The sequence below is a fragment of the Aristolochia californica genome, unplaced genomic scaffold, assembly GCF_029961685.1.
Source record: "Aristolochia californica isolate CCGP_79_NKW_82.1479 unplaced genomic scaffold, dmAriCali1.0.hap1 SCAF_5, whole genome shotgun sequence".
Lineage (NCBI taxonomy): Eukaryota > Viridiplantae > Streptophyta > Magnoliopsida > Piperales > Aristolochiaceae > Aristolochia > Aristolochia californica.
In genome coordinates this window covers 18,773,354-18,792,471 of record NW_027182214.1, presented here as the reverse complement: position 1 = coordinate 18,792,471, position 19,118 = coordinate 18,773,354, and the positions used below count along the sequence as shown (strand labels likewise).

General features: G+C 34.5%; 1 non-coding gene across 1 annotated transcript; it reads left to right on the top strand.

The window, feature by feature from the left end:
• Positions 1–17,905: 17,905 nt before the first annotated feature.
• Positions 17,906–18,012, top strand: LOC137966803 (small nucleolar RNA R71). Its single transcript, XR_011116293.1, has one exon. It is a non-coding gene; the product is annotated as a small nucleolar RNA R71 (small nucleolar RNA).
• Positions 18,013–19,118: the final 1,106 nt, after the last annotated feature.

The window sequence follows — 19,118 nt, the reverse complement described above, 5'->3', positions numbered from 1 at the left end:
CACTAGTTCAACCCTAATAGCTCAGAATTTTAAAAGAAAGAGATTTTTCTACACATGTTTTAAAAAATGGATAAGCATTCTTGAAACAAGTTAAATATACCAATGACCTATGGATCCAAACCTTTTAAAGGGAATAACATTAAATTCTCAAGTGAACGTGCGGTTGGATATTTACCCGAATCAAACAAGCAATTATTTTTCCCATTTCCAAAAAGCTGACCTAATGATCATAGATGATTGTAAAGTAATTTATCATGTGTAGCGGGTTATATTTTTGTAAGGAATGACTTCTGGGTTGGGAGTCAAGACTCAGTTATAAATCCACCGACCCGCCTTTTCCCAACGATTGCAGAACCTGATATATAGAAACTATAAAGAGTTTACATTCACTAAAAATTACAAACACTTTTTGAAATTTTCTATCTCTACATTTGTGCATTGTGAATTTCCATTTTATATGTATATTTTTTTCTTAAATCAAAGCTTGAGTTTTCACTTTCCCTTCATCGTAAAAAAAAAGAGATAACTGGGAAATAGATCACAACAAAATGAAAATTTTAGAGTTTATGTATGGAAATAATTTAAAGCAAAAAAAATTGTAAGTAAAAAAAATTTATTCACACACACAAATGAACACAAAAGTTTTGTTATCCAAGTTTGGGAAATTCCACTAGTTCATCCCTAATTGCTCAGAATTTTAGAAGAAAGAGATTTTTCAGCACTTGTTTTAAAAAATGGATATGCATGCTTGAAATATGTTAAAGATGCAAATGACCTATGGATCCAAACCTTTTAAAGAGAATAACATTAAATTCTCAAGTGAGTGTGCGGTGGGATATTTACCCGAGTCAAACAAGCCATTATTTTGCCCAGTTACAAAAAGTTGACTTAAAGATCATAGATGGTTGTAAAGTGATTTATCTTGCTTAACAGGCTATAATTTTGTAAAGAATGACTTATGGATTGGGAGCCAACACTCAGTTAAAAATCACCCACATCCCCCTTTTCCCGACGATTGCAAAACCTGATATATAAAAACTAAAAATAGTTTACATTCCCTAAAAATTACAGATACCTTTTGGAATTATCTCTCTCTACATTTGTGCATTGTGCATTTCCATTTTAGATTTATACTTCTTTCTTAAAGCAAAACTTAAATTTTCACTTTCCTTCATCTCGTAAACAAAAAAAAAGATAAAAGGCAAATAGATCACAACAAAATGAAAATTTTAGAATTTATGTATGCGAATAATATAAAGCAATAAACAAATGTATGTAAAGAAAATTTATTCACACACCACAAACGAACACAAATTTTTTGTCATCCAAGTTTTGGAAATTCCTCTAGTTCAACCCTATAGCTCGGAATATTATAAGAAAGAGATTTTTCTACACGTGTTTAAAAAAATGGATATGCATGCTTGAAACATGTTAAAGATTTTAATGACCTATGGATCCAAACCTTTTAATGAGAATAACATTAAATTCTCATGTGACTGTGCGGTGGGATATTTACCCGAGTCAAACAAGCCATTATTTTGCCCATTTACAAAAAGCTGACCTAACAATCATAGATGATTTTAAAGTGATTTATCAAGTGTAACATGCTATAATTTTGCAAGGAATGACTTATGGATTTGGAGTCAACACTCAGTTAAAAATCATCCGCCTCCCCCTTTTCCAGACGATTGCAGAACCTGATATATAAAAAGTAAAAAGAGTTTACATTCCTTAAAAATTACAGACACTTTTTGGAATTATCTCTCTCCACATTTTTGCATTGTGGATTTCCATTTTATATGTACACTTTTTTCTTACATCAAAACTTAAATTTTCACTTTCCTTCATCTCGTAAACAAAAAAAGAGATAAAAGGCAAATAGATCACAACAAAATGAAAATTTTAGAATTTATGTATGGAAATAATTTAAAGCAATAAACAAATGTATGTAAAAAAAGTTTATTCACAAACTACAAACGAACCCAAAAGTTTATTTATCCAAGTTTGGGAAATTCCATTAGTTCAACCCTAATAGCTCGGAATATTATAAGAAAGAGATTTTTCTACACGTGTTTTTAAAAATGGATATGAATGCTTGAAACTTGTTAAAGATTTTAATGACCTATGGATCCAAACATTTTCAAGAGAATAACATTAAATTCTCAAGTGAACATGCGGTGGGAAATTTATCCGAGACAAACAAGCCATTATTTTGCCTATTTACAAAAAACTAACATAATGATCATAGATGATTGCAAAGTGATCTATCATGTGAAATGGACTATATTTTTGTAAGGAATGACTTATGGAATGGGAGTCAACACTCAGATAAAAATCCCCTCCCTCCCTCCTTTCCAGACGATTGCAGAACTAGATATATAAAAACTATAAAGAGTTTACAATCCCAAAAAATTACAGACACTTTTTGGAATTATCTCTCTCTATATTTGTGCATTGTCCATTTGCATTTGAGATGTATACTTTTTTCTTAAATCAAAACTTGAGTTTTCACTTTCCGTTCATCTCGTAAACAAAAAAAGAGATAAAAGTGAAAAAGATCTCAACAAAAAGAAAATTTTAGAGTTTATGTATGGAAAGAATTTAAAGCAATAAGCAAATGTAAGTAAAGAAAATTTAATCACACACCACAAATGAACTCAAAATTTTTGTTTTCCAAGTTTGGGAAATTCCACTAGTTTAACCCTAATAACTCAGAATTTTATAAGAAAGTGGTTTTTCTACACATGTTATAAAAAATGGATATGCATGTTTGAAACATGTTATTGATTAAAATGACCTATGGATCCAAACCTTTTAAAGAGAATAACATTAAATTCTCAAGTGAACGTGCGTTGGGATATTTACCCGAGTCCAATAAGCCATTATTTTGCCCATTCACAAAAAGGTAACCTAACGATCATAGATGACTGTAAAGTGATTTGTCATGCATAATGGGCTATATTTTTTTAAGGAATAACTTATGATTGGGTGTCAACACTCAGTTAAAAATCCCCGCCTCCCCCTTTTCCCGACGATTGCATAATCTGATATATAAAAACTAAAAACAGTTTGCAATCCCTAAAAATTACAGACACTTTTTGGCATTAACTCTCTCTAAATTTGTGCATTGTGCATTTCCATTTTAGATGTATACATTTTTTTTAAAATCAAAGCTTGTGTTTTCACTTTCCCTTCATCACAAAAAAAAAAAAAGATAAAAGACAAATAGATCACAACAAAATAAAAATTTTAGAATTTATGTATGGAAATTATTTAAAGCAAAAAACAATTATTAGTATAAAAAATTTAATCACACAACACAAATGAACACAAAATTTTTGTTATGCAAGTTTGGGAAATTCCACTAGTTCAACCCTAATAGCTCAGAATTTTAGAAGAAAGAGATTTTTCTGCACATGTTTTAAAAAATGGATATGCATGCTTGAAACATATTAAAGATGCAAATGACCTATGGATCCAAACCTTTTAACAAGAATAACATTAGATTCTCAAGTGAACGTGCGATGGGATATTTACCCGAGTCAAACAAGCCATTATTTTGCTCATTTACAAAAACCTGACCTAACGATCATACATGATTGTGAAATAATTTATCATGCGTAACAGGCTATAATTTTTTAAGGATTGACTTATGGATTGGGAGTCAACACTCAGTTAAAAATCACCCGCCTCCCCCTTTCCCCGATGTTTGCAGAACCTGAAATAGAAAACCTAAAAAGAGTTTACATTCCATAAAAATTACAGACACTTTTTGGAATTATCTCTCTCTACATTTGTGTGTATCGCATTTCCGTTGTAGATGTATACTTTTTTCTTAAATCAAAACTTAAGTTTTCACTTTCCTTCATCTCGTAAACAAAAAAAGATATATAAGGCAAATAGATCACAACAAAACGAACGTTTTAGAGTTTATGTGCGAAAAGAATTTAAAGTAATAAACAAATGTATGTAAAGAAAATTTATTCACACACCACAAAAGAACACAAAAGTTTTGTTATCCAAGTTTGGGAAATTCCACTAGTTCAACACGAATAGCAAGGAATTTTATTAGAAAGAGATTTTTCTACACGTGTTTTTTAAAAAAGAATATGCATGCTTGAAACATGTTAAAGATGCAAATGACCTATGGATCCAAACCTTTTAAAGAGAATAACATTGAATTTTCAAGTGAACGTGCGGTGGGATATTTACCCGAGTCAAACAAGCCATTATTTTGCCCATTAACAAAAAGCAGACCTAACGATCATAGATGATTGTAAAGTAATTTATCTTGAATAATGGGCTATATTTTTTTAAGGAATGACTTCTGGGTTGGGAGTCAACACTCAGTTAAAAATCCCCCGCCTCCCCCTTTTCTCGACGATTGCAGAACCTAATATATGAAAACTAAAAAGAGTTTACAATCCCTAAAAATTACAGGCACTTTATGGAATTATCTCTCTCTACATTTGTGCAAAGTGCATTTCCATTTTAGATGTATACTTTTTTCTGAAATCAGAACTTGAGTTTTCACTTTCCCTTCATCTCGTAAACAAAAAAAGAGATAAAGGGCAAATAGATCACAACAAAATGAAAAGTTTAGAGTGTACGTATGGAAAGAAATTAATGCAATAAAAAAATATAAGTAAATAAAATTTAATCACACACCACAAATAAACACAAAATTTTTGTGTTCCCAGTTTGGGAAATTCCACTAGTTCAACCCTAATAGCTCAGAATTTTATAAGGAAGAGATTTTTCTACACATGTTTTAAAAAATATTTGTGCATGGTTGAAACATATTAAATATGCAAATGACCTATGGATCCAAACCTTTTAAAGAGAATAACATTAAATTCTCAAGCGAACGTGCAGTGGGATATTTACGCATGTCAAACAAGCCATTATTTTCCCCATTTAAAAAAAGCTGAGCTAACGATCATAGATGATAGTAAATTGATTTATCAAGCATAACGAGCAATACTTTTGTAAGGAATGACTTATGGATTGGGAGTCAACACTGAGTTAAAAATCCCCCACCTCCCCCTTTTCCCGACGATTGCATAACCTGATATATAAAAACTAAAAAGCATTTGCAATCCCTAAAAATTACATACACTTTTTGGAATTATCTCTCTCTACATTTGTGCATTGTACATTTCCATTTTAGATGTATACTTTTTTCTTAAATAAAAACTTGAGTTTTCACTTTCCCTTCATCATGTAAACAAAAAAAAAAAAGATAAAAGGCAAATAGATCACAACAAAAGGAAAGTTTTAGAGTTTAAGTATGTAAATAATTTAAAAAAATAAACAAATGTAAGTAAATAAAATTTATTCACACACCGAAAATTAAAACAAAAGTTTTGTTATCCAAGTTTGGGAAATTCCACTAGTTCAACCCTAATAGCTCGAAACTTTTTTAAAAAAGAGATTTTATACACATATTTTAAAAAATGGATATGCATGATTGAAACATGTTAAAGATTCAAATGACCTATGGATCCAAACCTTATAAAGAGAATAACATTAAATTCTCAAGTGAAAGTGCGATGGGATATTTACCTGAGTTAAACAAGCCAATGATTTGCCCATTTACAAATAGCTGATCTAACAATCATAGATGATTGTAATGTGATTTATAGTGCGTAATGGGCAATATTTTTGTAAAGAATGACTTATGAAAATGAAGTCAACACTCAGTTAAAAATCCCCCGACTCCCCCTTTACCGACAAATGTAAAACCTGATATATAAAAACTAAAAAGAGTTTAAAATATCTAAAACTTACAAATACTTTTAGGAATTATCTCTAACTACATTTGTGCATTGTGAATTTCCATTTTATATGTATACTTTTTTTTAAAATCAAAACTTGATTTTTCACTTTCCCTTCATCACGTAAAAAAAAAAAGAGATAAAAGGCAAATAGATCACAATTAAATGAAAATTTTAGAGTTTATGTATGGAAAGAATTTAAAGCAGTAACAAATATAAGTAAAGAAAATTTATTCACACACCACAAATGAACACAAAAGTTTTGTCATCCAAGTTTGGGAAATTCCACTAATTCAACCCTAATAGCTCGTAATTTTATAAGAAAGAGATTATTCTACACATGTTTTAAAAAATGGATATGCATGCTTGAAAGATGTTGAAGATGTAAACGACCTATGGATACAAACCTTTTATAGAGAATAACATTAAATTCTGGAATGAATATGTGGTGGGATATTTCCCTGTGTCAAACTAGCCATTATTTTGCCCATTTCCAAAAAGCTGACCAAACGATTATAGATGATTGTAAAGTGATTTATCAGGCGTAACAGGCTATATTTTTTTCAAGAATGACTTATGGGTTGGGAGTCAACAGTCAGGAAAAAATCCCCCGGCTCCCCCTTTTCCCGACGATTGCATAACCTGATATATAAACTAAAAAGAGTTTACAATACCTAAAAATTATAGACACTTTTTGGAATTATCTCTATCTACATTTGTGCATTATGCATTTCCATTTGAGGTGTATACTTTTTTCTTAAATCAAAATGTGAGTTTTCACTTTCCTTTCATCTCGTAAACAAAAACAGAGATAAAAGGTGGATAGATCACTACAAAATGAAAATTTAAGAGTTTACATATGGAAAGAATTTAAAGCAATAAAAAAGTGTAAGTAAAGAAAATTTATTCACACACCACAATGAACACAAAAGTTTTGTTATCCAAGTTTGGGAAATTCCACTAGTTCAACCCTAATAGCTCGGAATTTTATAAGAAAGGGATTTTTCTACATTTGTTTTAAAAAATGGATATGCATGCTTGAAACATGTTAAAGATTCAACTGACCTAAACATCCAAACCTTTAAAAGAGAATAACAATAAATTATCAAGTGAATGTGCGGTGGGATATTTACCCGAGTCAAACAAGCCATTATTTTGCCCATTTACAAAAAGCTGAGCTAACGATCATAGATGATTGTAAAGTGATTTATCATGCGTAATGGGCTATAATTTTGTAAGGAATGACTTATGGATTGGGAGTCGACACTCAGTCCCAATGATTGCAGAACCTGTTATGGAAATACTAAAAAGAGTTTACATTCCCTAAAAGTTACAGACACTTTTGGAATCATCTCTCTCTATATATGTGCATTGTGCATTTCCTTTTTAGATATATACTTTTTTCTTAAATCAAAACTTAAGTTTTCACATTCCTTCCTCTCGTAAAAAAAAAAAAAAGAGAAAAGAGGCAAATAGATCACAAAAAAATGAAAATTTTCGAGTTTATGTATGGGAAGAATTTAAAGCAATAAATAAATGTATGTAAAGAAAATTTATTCACACCCCACAAATGAACACAAAAGTTTTGTGATCCAAGTTTGGGAAATTCCACTAGTTCAACCCTAATAGCTTAGAATTTAACCATCATAGATGATTGTAAAGTGATTTATCATATGTAACGGGATATATTTTTGTAAGGAATGACTTATGGATTGGGAGACAACACTCAGCTAAAAATCCCCCGTCTCCCCCTTTTCCCAACGTTTGCAGAACCTTACATATAAAAACAAAAATGAGTTTAAAATCCCAAAAAATTACAGAGTCTTTTTGGAATTATCTCTCAATATATTTGTGCATTGTGCATTTCCATTTTAAATGTATACTTTTTTCTTACATCAAAACTTGAGTTTTCACTTCCCCTTCTTCTCGTGAACAAAAAAAGAGATACAAGGCAAATAGATCACAACAAAATGAAAATTTAGAGTTTATATATGGAAAGAATTTAAAGCAATAAACCAATGTAAGTAAAGAAAATTTATTCACAAGCCACAAATGAACACAAAATTTTTGTTATCCATGTTTGGGAAATTCAACTAGTTCAACCATTATAGCTCTGAATTTTATAAGAAAGAGATTTTTCGACACATGTTTTAAAAAATGGATATGCATGCTTGAAACATGTTAACGATGCAAATGACCTATGGATCCAAACCATTTAAAGAGAATAGCATTAAATTCTCAAGTGAACGTGTGGTGGGATATTTACCCGAGTCAAACAAGCCATTATTTTGCCCATTTACAAAAAGTTGACCTAACGATCATAGATGATTTTAAAGTGATGTACCATGCTTAACGGTCAATATTTTTGTAAGGAATGACTTATCGATTGGGAGTCAACACTCTGTTAAAAATCCCCCGCCTCCCTCTTTTCCCGACAATTGCAGAACCTGATATATAAAAACTAAAAACAGTTGACAATCCCAAAAAATTACAGACACTTTTTGGAATTATCTCTCTCTACATTTGTTTATTTTTCATTTCCATTTTAGGTGTATACCTTTTTCTTAAATCAAAGCTTGAGTTTTCACTTTCGCTTCATCTTGTAAACAAAAAAAGAGATAAAAGGCAAATAGATCACAACAAAATGAAAATTTTACAGTTTAGGTATGGAAAGAATTTAAAGCAATAACAAATCTAAGGAAAGAAAATTTATCCAAACACCACAAATGATCACAAAAGTTTTGTTATCCAAGTTAGGGAAATTGCACTAGTTCAACCCTTATAGCTCGAAATTTTATAAGAAAGAGATTTTTCTACACATGTTTTAAAAATTGGATAAGCATGCTTGGAACATGTTAAAGATGCGAATGACCTATGGTTCCAAACCTTTTAAAGAGAATAACACTAAATTCTCATGTGAACGTACGGTGGGATATTTACCCGAGACAAACAAGCCATTATTTAACCCATTTACAAAAAGCTAACCTAACAATCATAGATGATTGTAAAGTGATTTATCATGCGTAATGGGCTATATTTTTGTAAGGAATGACTTATGGATTGGGACACAACAGTCAGTAAAAAATCCCCCGCCTCCCCCTTTCCCCAACTATCGCAAGACCTGATATATAAAATCTAAAAAGAGTTTATAATCCCTAAAAATTAAAGACATTTTTTGGAATTATCTCTAACTACATTTGTGCATTGTGCATTATCATTTTAGATGTATACTTTTTTCTTAAATCAAAGCTTGAGTTTTCACTTTCCCTTCATCTCGTAAAAAGAAAAAAAAGAGATAAAAGGCAAATAGATAACAACAAAATGAAAATTTTAGAGTTTAAGTGGGGAAGAAATTTAAAGCAATAAAAAATGTAAGGAAAGAAAATTTATCCACACACCACAAATGATCACAAAAGTTTTGTTATCAAAGTTCGGGAAATTCGACTAGTTCAATCCAAATACCTTGTAATTTGATAAGAAATGTTTTTTGTACACATGTTTTAAAAAAGGATGTGCATGCTTGAAACATGTTAAAATATGCAAATGACCAATGGATCCAAACCTTTTAAAGATAATAACATTAAATTCTCATGTGAACATGCAATAGGATATTTACCTGAGTCAAACAAGCCATTATTTTGCCCATTTACAAAAAGCTGACCTAACGATCATAGATGATTGTAAAGTGATTTATCATGCATAACAGACTGTAACGTGCTATATTTTTGTAAGGAATGACTTATGGATTGGGTGTCAACACTCATTTAAAAATCCCCTGCCCCCCCCTTTTCCTGACGATTGCAGAACCTGATATATAAAAATTAAAAAGAGTTTACAATCCCTGAAAATTACATAAACTTTTTCGAATTATCTCTCTCTACATTTTTGCATTGTGCATTTCCATTTTGGATGTATACTTTTTTCTAAAATCAAAACTTGAGTTTTCACTTTCCCTTCATCTTGTAAACAAAAAAAGTGATATAAGGCAAATAGATCACAAAAAAATAAAAATTTTAGAGTTTATGTAAGGAAATAATTTAAAGAAATAAATAAATGTAAGTAAAGAAAATTTATTCACACACCACAAATGAACACAAAATTTTTGTTCTCCAAGTTTGGAAAATTCCACTAGTTCAACCCTAATAGGTCGGAATTTTATAAGAAAGAGATTTTTCTACACATGTTTTAAAAAATGGATATGCATGCTTGAAAAATGTTAAATGATGCAAATGACCTATGGATTCAAACCTTTAAAGAGAATAATACTAAATTCTCAAGTGAACGTGCGGTGGGATATTTACCCGAGTCAAACAAGCCATTATTTTGCCCATTTACGAAAAGCTAACCTAACGATCATAGATGATTGTAAAGTCATTTATCAAGCGTAACGGGGTGTAACGGGCTATATTTTTGTACGGAATGACTTATGGATTGGGAGTCAACACTCAGTTAACAATCCCCCACCTACCCCTTTTCCCGACGATTACAGAACCTGATATATAAAATCTGAAAAGAGTTTACAATCCCAAAAAATTACAGACACTTTTTGGAATTATCTCTCTCTACATTTGTGCATTGTGAATTTCAATTCTAGCTATATACGTTTCTTAAATCAAAACTTGAGTTTTCATTTCCCTTCAAGTTGTAAACATAAAAATTGATAAAAGGCAATTAGATCACAACAAAATAAAAAATTTAGAGTTTATGAATGGAAAGAATTTAAAGCAATAAAAAAATGTAAGTAAATAAAATTTATTCACACACCACAAATGAATACAAAAGTTTTGTTATCCAAGTTTGGGAAATTCCACTAGTTCAACCCTAATAGCTCGGAATTTTATAAGAAAGAGATTTTTCTACACATGTTTTAAAAAATGGATATACATGCTTGAAACTTGTTAAAGATGCAAATTACCTATGGATTAAAACCTTTTAAAGCGAATAACATTAAATTCTCAAATGAACGTACGGTGAGATATTACCAGAGTCAAACAAGCCATTATTTTGCCCTTTTACAAAAAGATGACCTAATGATCATAAATGATTGAAAAGTAATTTATTATACGTAACAAGCTATATTTTTGTAAGGAATGACTTATGGATTGGGTGTCAACACTCAGTTATAAATCCCCCGCCTCCCCCTTTTCCCGACGATTGCAGAACCTGATATATAAAAACTAAAAAGAGTTTAGTATCCCCGAGCTCTCCTTTCTATTGATCGATTTTGCCCTAAAAATCTCTCTCTTTCACTAATGGAATTTTTTTAATTATCTCCTTCTCCACCAAAATTCTCCTGAAATTCCATAATTGAATCCATAAAAATCATTTCAGGAAGAAATAAACCCTAAAATCAATGAAATATTATTCAAGAGAAAAAGATATGCAATATAAGCAGTGATTAATACCAAATTCAATAAATGCACGTTTCATTTGAAAACTGATAAATAACCACCTATAACACAATTATAAGGGTTATTCTATTATAATTAACCTAGTTCTCATGTCAGAATCTGGCATCTATTACACTCCCAAACCTATATATTTTCTAGACCCTAGCAAAACAACAACAAAACCAAAATTAAGCCTGGGAAAAGAAAATGCCACTTTCGTAGGGAACACGATTGCATTTAGCATATGCAACAAGCCGTTAAACCCCTACTTTATGGTAGTGGACGAGTTGTGTCTCGTGAGGGTTTGCATGGAATTTATCCACAAAATTCATCTAAATCAACAATATAAAAAGAAAACTGAAGAGAATCTACTCCTCATTAGCATATGACTAACACTTAGTATCGTAAAATGTCTGAAAATCATTTGAAACCCTACACAATTTCAAAACCTGTGTAAAATATAACACATTATCAATCCAAATACACTCACGGGTACTCCACCTTAACCAATGTGACCCCTAAACAATTACTTCAACAGAACAAAGAGGCAACATATAACAATAAAATCCTGGTCACATCACAATTAAGAGAAAATAGTAGAGTAAGCATGTTGTCTAACAATCTCACAAAAGAAGTATACATATTTCAATCTTGACCTGCAATTTCAACTTACAATTCATCATCAAAGTTAAGGAAACTCATTGCTTCTAGATTTAAACCCATTTTTCGGTATTACCAGCATAATAATTGTTTTTCACTAAATACTTTTGGTATTACCTCCATTTTGTATTCGTCCTCATTGCACATGCACTTATTTTTTAAGTAACCGACTGTTCTGGTGCATGTCCCTGGGTTTGCCCAGGCTGTTTTTGAGGTTATCTGTCTTTTGGAGGCAATAGCATTTCTATTTGCATTAATACATTACAACAAAGAATTTCATTGAGATATAAAAAAGAATAAGATCAAATAGGCATACAAGACTATTCAGACTAACATAGATCAACACTAGATTTACATGTTCTCTTTTGCAACTAAGTTCCAAGTCTAATGCAATAGTAAGTTATCCCACCGAATTCTCATGGATCACAACAAATGATATAAGATTTCTAATATGCATATTCTACACAGTTTTCCACATACTAAGAAACACATTTGAGCAACTTATTTTAACTCTACTAAAGTTAACCACATACTAAGAGGAGTAATTTGAAAACCATGAACACAAATCAAAAGAAAATCATTGCTAAGAGTTGAAATAGACGTCCCCCCCCCCCCCCCCCCTCCCCCCCCCCCCCAAACCTAAATCTGACATTGTCCTCAATGGGGAAAATTTAAAACAAACAAACCAACTAACAATCACTAAAATATCTGATTATACTCTAGTTGACTCACAGCTTAGTTGGTTATACTCCAGCAGAGTAAGGGTTAAGCTCCCTCAGGGCTCCTAAATCCATATGTGGGACCATATGTGTTTAGTCATTGACAATAACATCAAAGAGTCAATAAAGACCCCCAGGAATGATACATAGTCTCCCTTGAAAAAGGTTTACTTGTATCAGCTGTACCCGGAGGTAATCATCCATAGATGAAACCGCTATCCCACTTCACATTTTGAAGAAATCTCTGTGTGACTGGCCATTGAAGGCAGCAGGAATCACACGCTGAACACAAGTCCTTGAGTTACTCACCATAAGGTTTTCATTCAATACTTCAAGTTCGAACTAGTCAATCCAAAAATGGTTGTTTGAGTATAGACCTCTCAAACTAGGGACCAAAAGTTTGGTCATCGACTACCGGAACCAATTACGCTCTTAACCGACAAGAGAGTACCTCGAGTCCATGACGGGGCCGGCATCGCCGGGGTCCTCCAATCAATCAAGACCAGAGTACACCAAAGGTTATCCCAATAAGAATGAATAAACAAAAAATAAAATTGTAATATACAAAGGGATAGAAACGTGGGGATTGCCCACAATGTGCTAAGTTTATAGTCATAAGCAAGACTTTGATGCAGTCAAGATGAATGGACAGGTTCCTCTAAGAAAATCACCATCACCTACTCCTGTATGGGGACATGCTCAAGATATGGTTTGAGCCTCTGACCGTTAACTTTGAAGACCGACCCGTATTCGTGATTGCGAATATCAACAGCGCCATGAGGAAACACCTGTGTAACCTCAAATGGACCTGACCACCTGGATCTTAGCTTCCCTGGAAACAAATGCAATCATGAGTTATAAAGTAAAACATTCTGCCCAATAGTAAAAGACTTGCAAAAAATAGATTTATCATGTAAAAGCTTTGTTCGCTCCTTATATAGTTTGGCATTCTCATAAGCATCATGACGTATCTCCTCCAACTCATTCAATTACAATTTTCTCTCCTCACTCACTTGAGTCAAATCAAAATTCAAAGCCTTAATGGCCCATTAAGCTCTATGCTCAAGCTCAACAGGTAGATGATATGCTTTGCCGAACACTAGGCGAAATGGAGACATCCCAATAGGAGTCTTATAAGGGGTTCGATAGGCCCATAAAGCATCGTCCAATCAAGTTGACCAATCTTTCCTATCAAAGCAAACCGACTTCTCCAAAATCCGTTTGATCTCCCTATTAGAGATTTCCACTTGACCACAAGTTTTTGGGTGGTACGGAGTGGACACCCGATGAGTGATGGAGTATTTCTTCAACAAGGTCTCAAATGCTCAGTTACAAAAATGAGATCCCCCATCACTGATGATCACTCTCTGGGTACCAAACCGATTAAAGATGTTTTCTTTTAAACACTTTACCACCACTTTGTGATCATTTTTCTTACATGCAATAGCTTCAATCCATCTAGAGACATATTCAACAGCAACTAGGATGTATTGATAGCCGAACGAGACAGGAAAAAGACCCATGAAGTCAATACACCACACATCAAACAATTAAGAGGCATCATGTTCTTCCTAGACAAACAACCAGTCCGTTGGCATCTATCACACACACGACAAAACTCATGGGTATCTCTAAAAAATGAAGGCCAATAGAAACCACATTGCAAGACTTTAGCCGCGGTCTTTCTAGCACCAAAATGTCCACCACATTTGTGGGAATGACAAAACTCAAGAATGTTGGCAAAGTCTTGCTCAGGTACACAACGCCTAATGACTTGGTCAGGACACACCTTGAACAAATAAGGGTCATCCCCAAAAAAATGTTTGACTTGGGAAAATAATTTCAACCGATCTTGTTTACTCCAATAATCAGGAATCTTACGAGTTACAAGATAGTTGAATATGTCAGCAAACCAAGGCAACTGGGATACTTGGAGAAGTTGTTCATGAGGGAAGGAATCATTTAAAGGAAGGGATCCTTCATGAGGGGATACACAGATCCTAGATAGATGATTAGCAACAACATTCTCACAACCCTTCTTATCTCGAATCTCAAGGTCAAATTCTTGCAATTGCAAGATCCATCTAATCAAGTGAGGTTTAGTGTTCTTGATGGATAAAAAGTACTTCAAAGCAGAATGATCAGTGAACACTATAACCTTTGACCCTAATAGATATGATCTGAATTTGTTCAAGGAAAACACAACAGCTAGCAACTCCTTCTCAGTGGTAGTGTAATTCAATTGAACATCATGAAGAGTGCGACTAGCATACTGAATGACACAAGGAATTTTATCCACCTTTTGCCCCAAAACAGCCCTCAATGCATAATCAGAGGCATCACACATCAACTCAAAAGGCAAAGACCAAGTAGGGGGTTGGACAATGGGTGCAGTGGACAAACATTTTTTTAGTGTCTCAAAAGCATGAATACATGCATCGTCAAAGGCAAAAGCAACATCTTCAGCAAGCAAATTCGTCAAAGGACGCGAAATTTTTCTAATGTCCTTAATGAAGCGCCTATAGAACCCAACATGGCCAAGGAAAGAACGCACCCCCTTCACAGAAGTAGGTGGTGGTAGATTGGCAATTAGGTCAACTTTGGCTTTGTCCACTTCTATACCCTGCTCAGACACTACATGTCCTAAAACAATTCCTTGTTTTACCATGAAGTGACATTTCTCCCAATTCAAGACTAAATTGGACTTAATGCAATGGGACAATACGAGTAAAAGATTGTGCAGATATGTCTCAAAGCTAGAGCCAAACACAGAAAATTCATCCATAAAGGCCTCTAAAAAGTCACCAATCATGTCAGAAAAGATACTCATCATGCACCATTGGAAAGTGGTTGGTGCATTGCATCAACCAAAAGGCATGCGTCTGTAAGCAAAGGTGCCAAATGGGCACGTGAATGTGGTATTTCCCTGGTCTTCAGGAGCAATGGGAATTTGATTGTAGCCGGAGTATCCATCTAAGAAGCAATAAAAATTGTGGCCGGCCAATTGGTCTAGCATCTGATCAATGAAAGGTAGTGGGAAGTCATCATTCCTAGTGGCGGAATTAAGTTTTCTATAGTCAATGCAGACATGCCACTTGGTGGTAGTTCTTGTGGGTATCAATTCACCACTCTCATTTTTCATTACCGTTATCCCCACTTTCTTAGGGACGACTTGAATTGGACGCACCCAGGTGCTATCAGAAATAGGGTAAATGATGCCTGACACAAGCAAACTGATGACTTCTTCTCTCACAACCTCCTGCTATGGGGATATAATCTACGTTGCATCTCACATGAGCCTTTAGTCCCCTCCTCCAAATGAATACGATGCATGCATATGGAGGGGCTAATCCCTTTTAAGGCATCAAGAGTCCACCCCAATGCATCTCTGTGTGCTTGTAAAACTTCAGTCAATTGTTCCTCCTGCTCAGTACTCAAATCAGAGGCAATGAGTTCATGGGCCACAAGAATGCATACTTAAATGTGGGAGGAAGTGGCTTAAGATCTAGCTTGGAAGTTTCAAGAGGTTTGTCCAAGTCAAGATGAAGATCCTGTGGTTGATCAGTTGTGACAACGTCATGAGCTTCCTCCAACAGAGGTACAAAACTGAGTAAAGAGTCAACCTCTCAGAAATATGTTTCCTCATCAATATAGTTCATGTCTAAAAATGTTATGTAAGACTCAAAAGATTGAAGAGTGTATTCGTCATCAAGCATAACAGTCTCTATCTTAAATACAAGACTCAGATCATCAAACTCAAGTGGATGGTGCCCGACATTAAACACATTCAACGAGACCTTAAAATTTCCTAAAGACAACTCCAACTCACCACTTTTACAATGAATGACAACATTAGATGTGGCTAAGAAGGGACGTCCAAGGATGACAGAAATTTGGTTGGTCACATTGACTACTGATTCTGTATCAAGAACAATGAAATCAACCGGGAACAGAAATTTGTCCACTTTTATCAAAACATCTTCAACTATTCCTCGTGGTATCTTGACAGAAAGGTCAGCTACTTGAAGTGTGATGGGGGTAGGCTTCAATTCCCCCAAACCTAATGGCTGGTACACAAAGAAAGGAAGCAAATTCACAGTTGCCCCTAAGTCAAGAAGAGCTCTCTGGATGGTATGTTCACCAATGACACATGAAATTGTGGGCATCCAGGATCTTTAACTTTAGGAGGAGTGCTGTGCTTCAGAATTGAGCTTACATTCTCAGTAAGAAAGACCTTTTTGTTAATATGTTGTTTTCACTTCTGTGTACAAAGGTCTTTCAAAAATCGGGCATAGGTAGGGACTTGCCTAATAGCATCAAGAAGTGGAATGTTAATGTGAACCTTACTAAACAGTTCCAACGTTTCATGCATGCTATCTCCTTTCCTAGGTGGGCCCGATAACCTCTACGGATAAGGAGTTGGTGGGACTTGGTTAGAGTTCTGCCTGGCTATTGGTGGAGAACTTGGAGATTCTTCACGCATTGATGTGTCCCCATTGTCATCCTTTGTCTCCTTAGACTTAGTGGTCCCTACCCCATTGTTCAACTCACAACCACTCCTAAGGGTGGTTATGGCTTTGGCTTGCTCGTGGTGGGATTGGAACTCGACCCACTCTCATATGTGCCTTTGGGGTTAGGAATGGTTTGACTCGGGAGTCTATTTTGTGCTTGTTCACTCAAGTGGCTGGCCAACTGACTCACTTGCATTTCAATTTTAGCAATGGAGGACTGTGTATTTTGCATGAATAGTTGAAGTGTATCTCAAGTGAAGGTTTTTGTGGAATCAATGGTTGTTGAGTGAAGTATGGGTGCGGAGCTTGGGGTTGAGTAAACCCTAGAGGACTCACAACTTGTGGGCCCTTGGACCATGAGAAATTTGGGTGCCTAGCCCAACCCAGATTATATGTTTCCGAGACAGGATCATTCCGGTTTGGTCCATGAAACTTTTGGACTGCATTCAAGTCCTCAATGAGCTCCGGGTAGGATGAACTAGATGGACATATTTGTGTGGGATGAGATGAACTAGAGCATATGGCACAGACAGTAGATGGGTTAGGAGCAGGTGGACTCTTGGACACCATAAGGGCATCAATTTTTCTTGTGAACCCCTCAATCTTGGCCATGAGCATGGGTGTTTCACTAACCTCGTAGAGACCCCCCTCTTTTGGCTTCGTGGGATCTCCTATCAACATTAAATGACGAACCCCATTGCTGAGATTGATCACTCAACGTTACAAAGAAGTTGGACGCTTTACTAGCACTCTTACCCATCAAACTCCCACCACTCATTGCATCTACCGTGGATCTAACCTGAGGTGTAAGACCTTGATAAAAGTATTGCACTAAATGCCATTTCTCAAACCCATGATGCGGACACCTACGGATCAAATCTTTCCATTTCTCCCAAGCCTCATAAAAGTGTTCACCCTCCTGCTGCATAAAGTTGGAGATTTCTCTCTTGAGGGCTGTAGTTCTTTGAATGGGAAAGTACTTAGACAAAACTTTCATGACTAATGTGTCCCATGAAGTAATGCTGCCCACGTCTAAGGAATTAAGCCAAGACTTGGCCTTATCCTTAAGTGAAAATGGAAAAAGTCTTAACCGGATAGATTCATCTGAGAAATTCTGGAATTTGAAAGTCGCACAGATATCTAAGAATTCCTTGATGTGGTAATAAGGGTCCTCCTTCTCCAACCCATAGAATGTAGGGAGGAGTTGGATCACGCCTGATTTGAACTCATAACTAGCAGCAATAGTGGGTGGAAATATAATGCAAGAAGGTGATGTGAAGTTGGATGGGATAGAATAATCCTTCAGGGCTCTACGGTCATCTGTTGCAGGTAACTATAATGGTTCACCCTGATTGACCATGGTAGCTCCTAACTTGACTTCTGGTGTTTTCCTACAAATATGTTCAACCTCTTCAAGAAAGGGAGCTAATGGTTCACCTAGGGAGCGGCGCCCGTGCATTAAAACACAAAAAGAAACAAAACTAACTATCCAATTATGCTAACAAACTAACTACTAAAAATATGAACTAAGTAGAAGAAATAAAAATAACTCCATACAAAATCATCAAGAAAAAGAAACATAAAATTATGAAAGCAGAAAAATAAATCTAACCTAAGACCATGGAGAACAAAGAAATACACTTAATACATGCCTCCCCGGCAACGGCGCCAAAAACTTGATGTGAAATTTAATTACATCGGCTTTTATACCTTGCAAGCGTACGAATTGTTCATGTAATCTAGCGGGAAGCGAGGGTAATATCCACAGGGAGGACTGAATTTTGTGTATTCTTCAGTCAACTAGCCTAACTAAATATGATGAATTAATCTGAACTAAACACTGATTATATCCTAAATTATCAATCAATGATCTAATTAACTACTTGCACAATAGGAAACTTCAACTCTGGATTTTACCGTGATTCGTGCCTCTCTCGAGTGCCACTTAACCACAAATCCGAATTCTCAATCCTTGTGTCTAGCCCTTCTTGGGCACCTAGAGTTAAAGAAAAAGACCGGATTATAATACCAGAATCCAACCTAAATTATAATCCTGCCTTA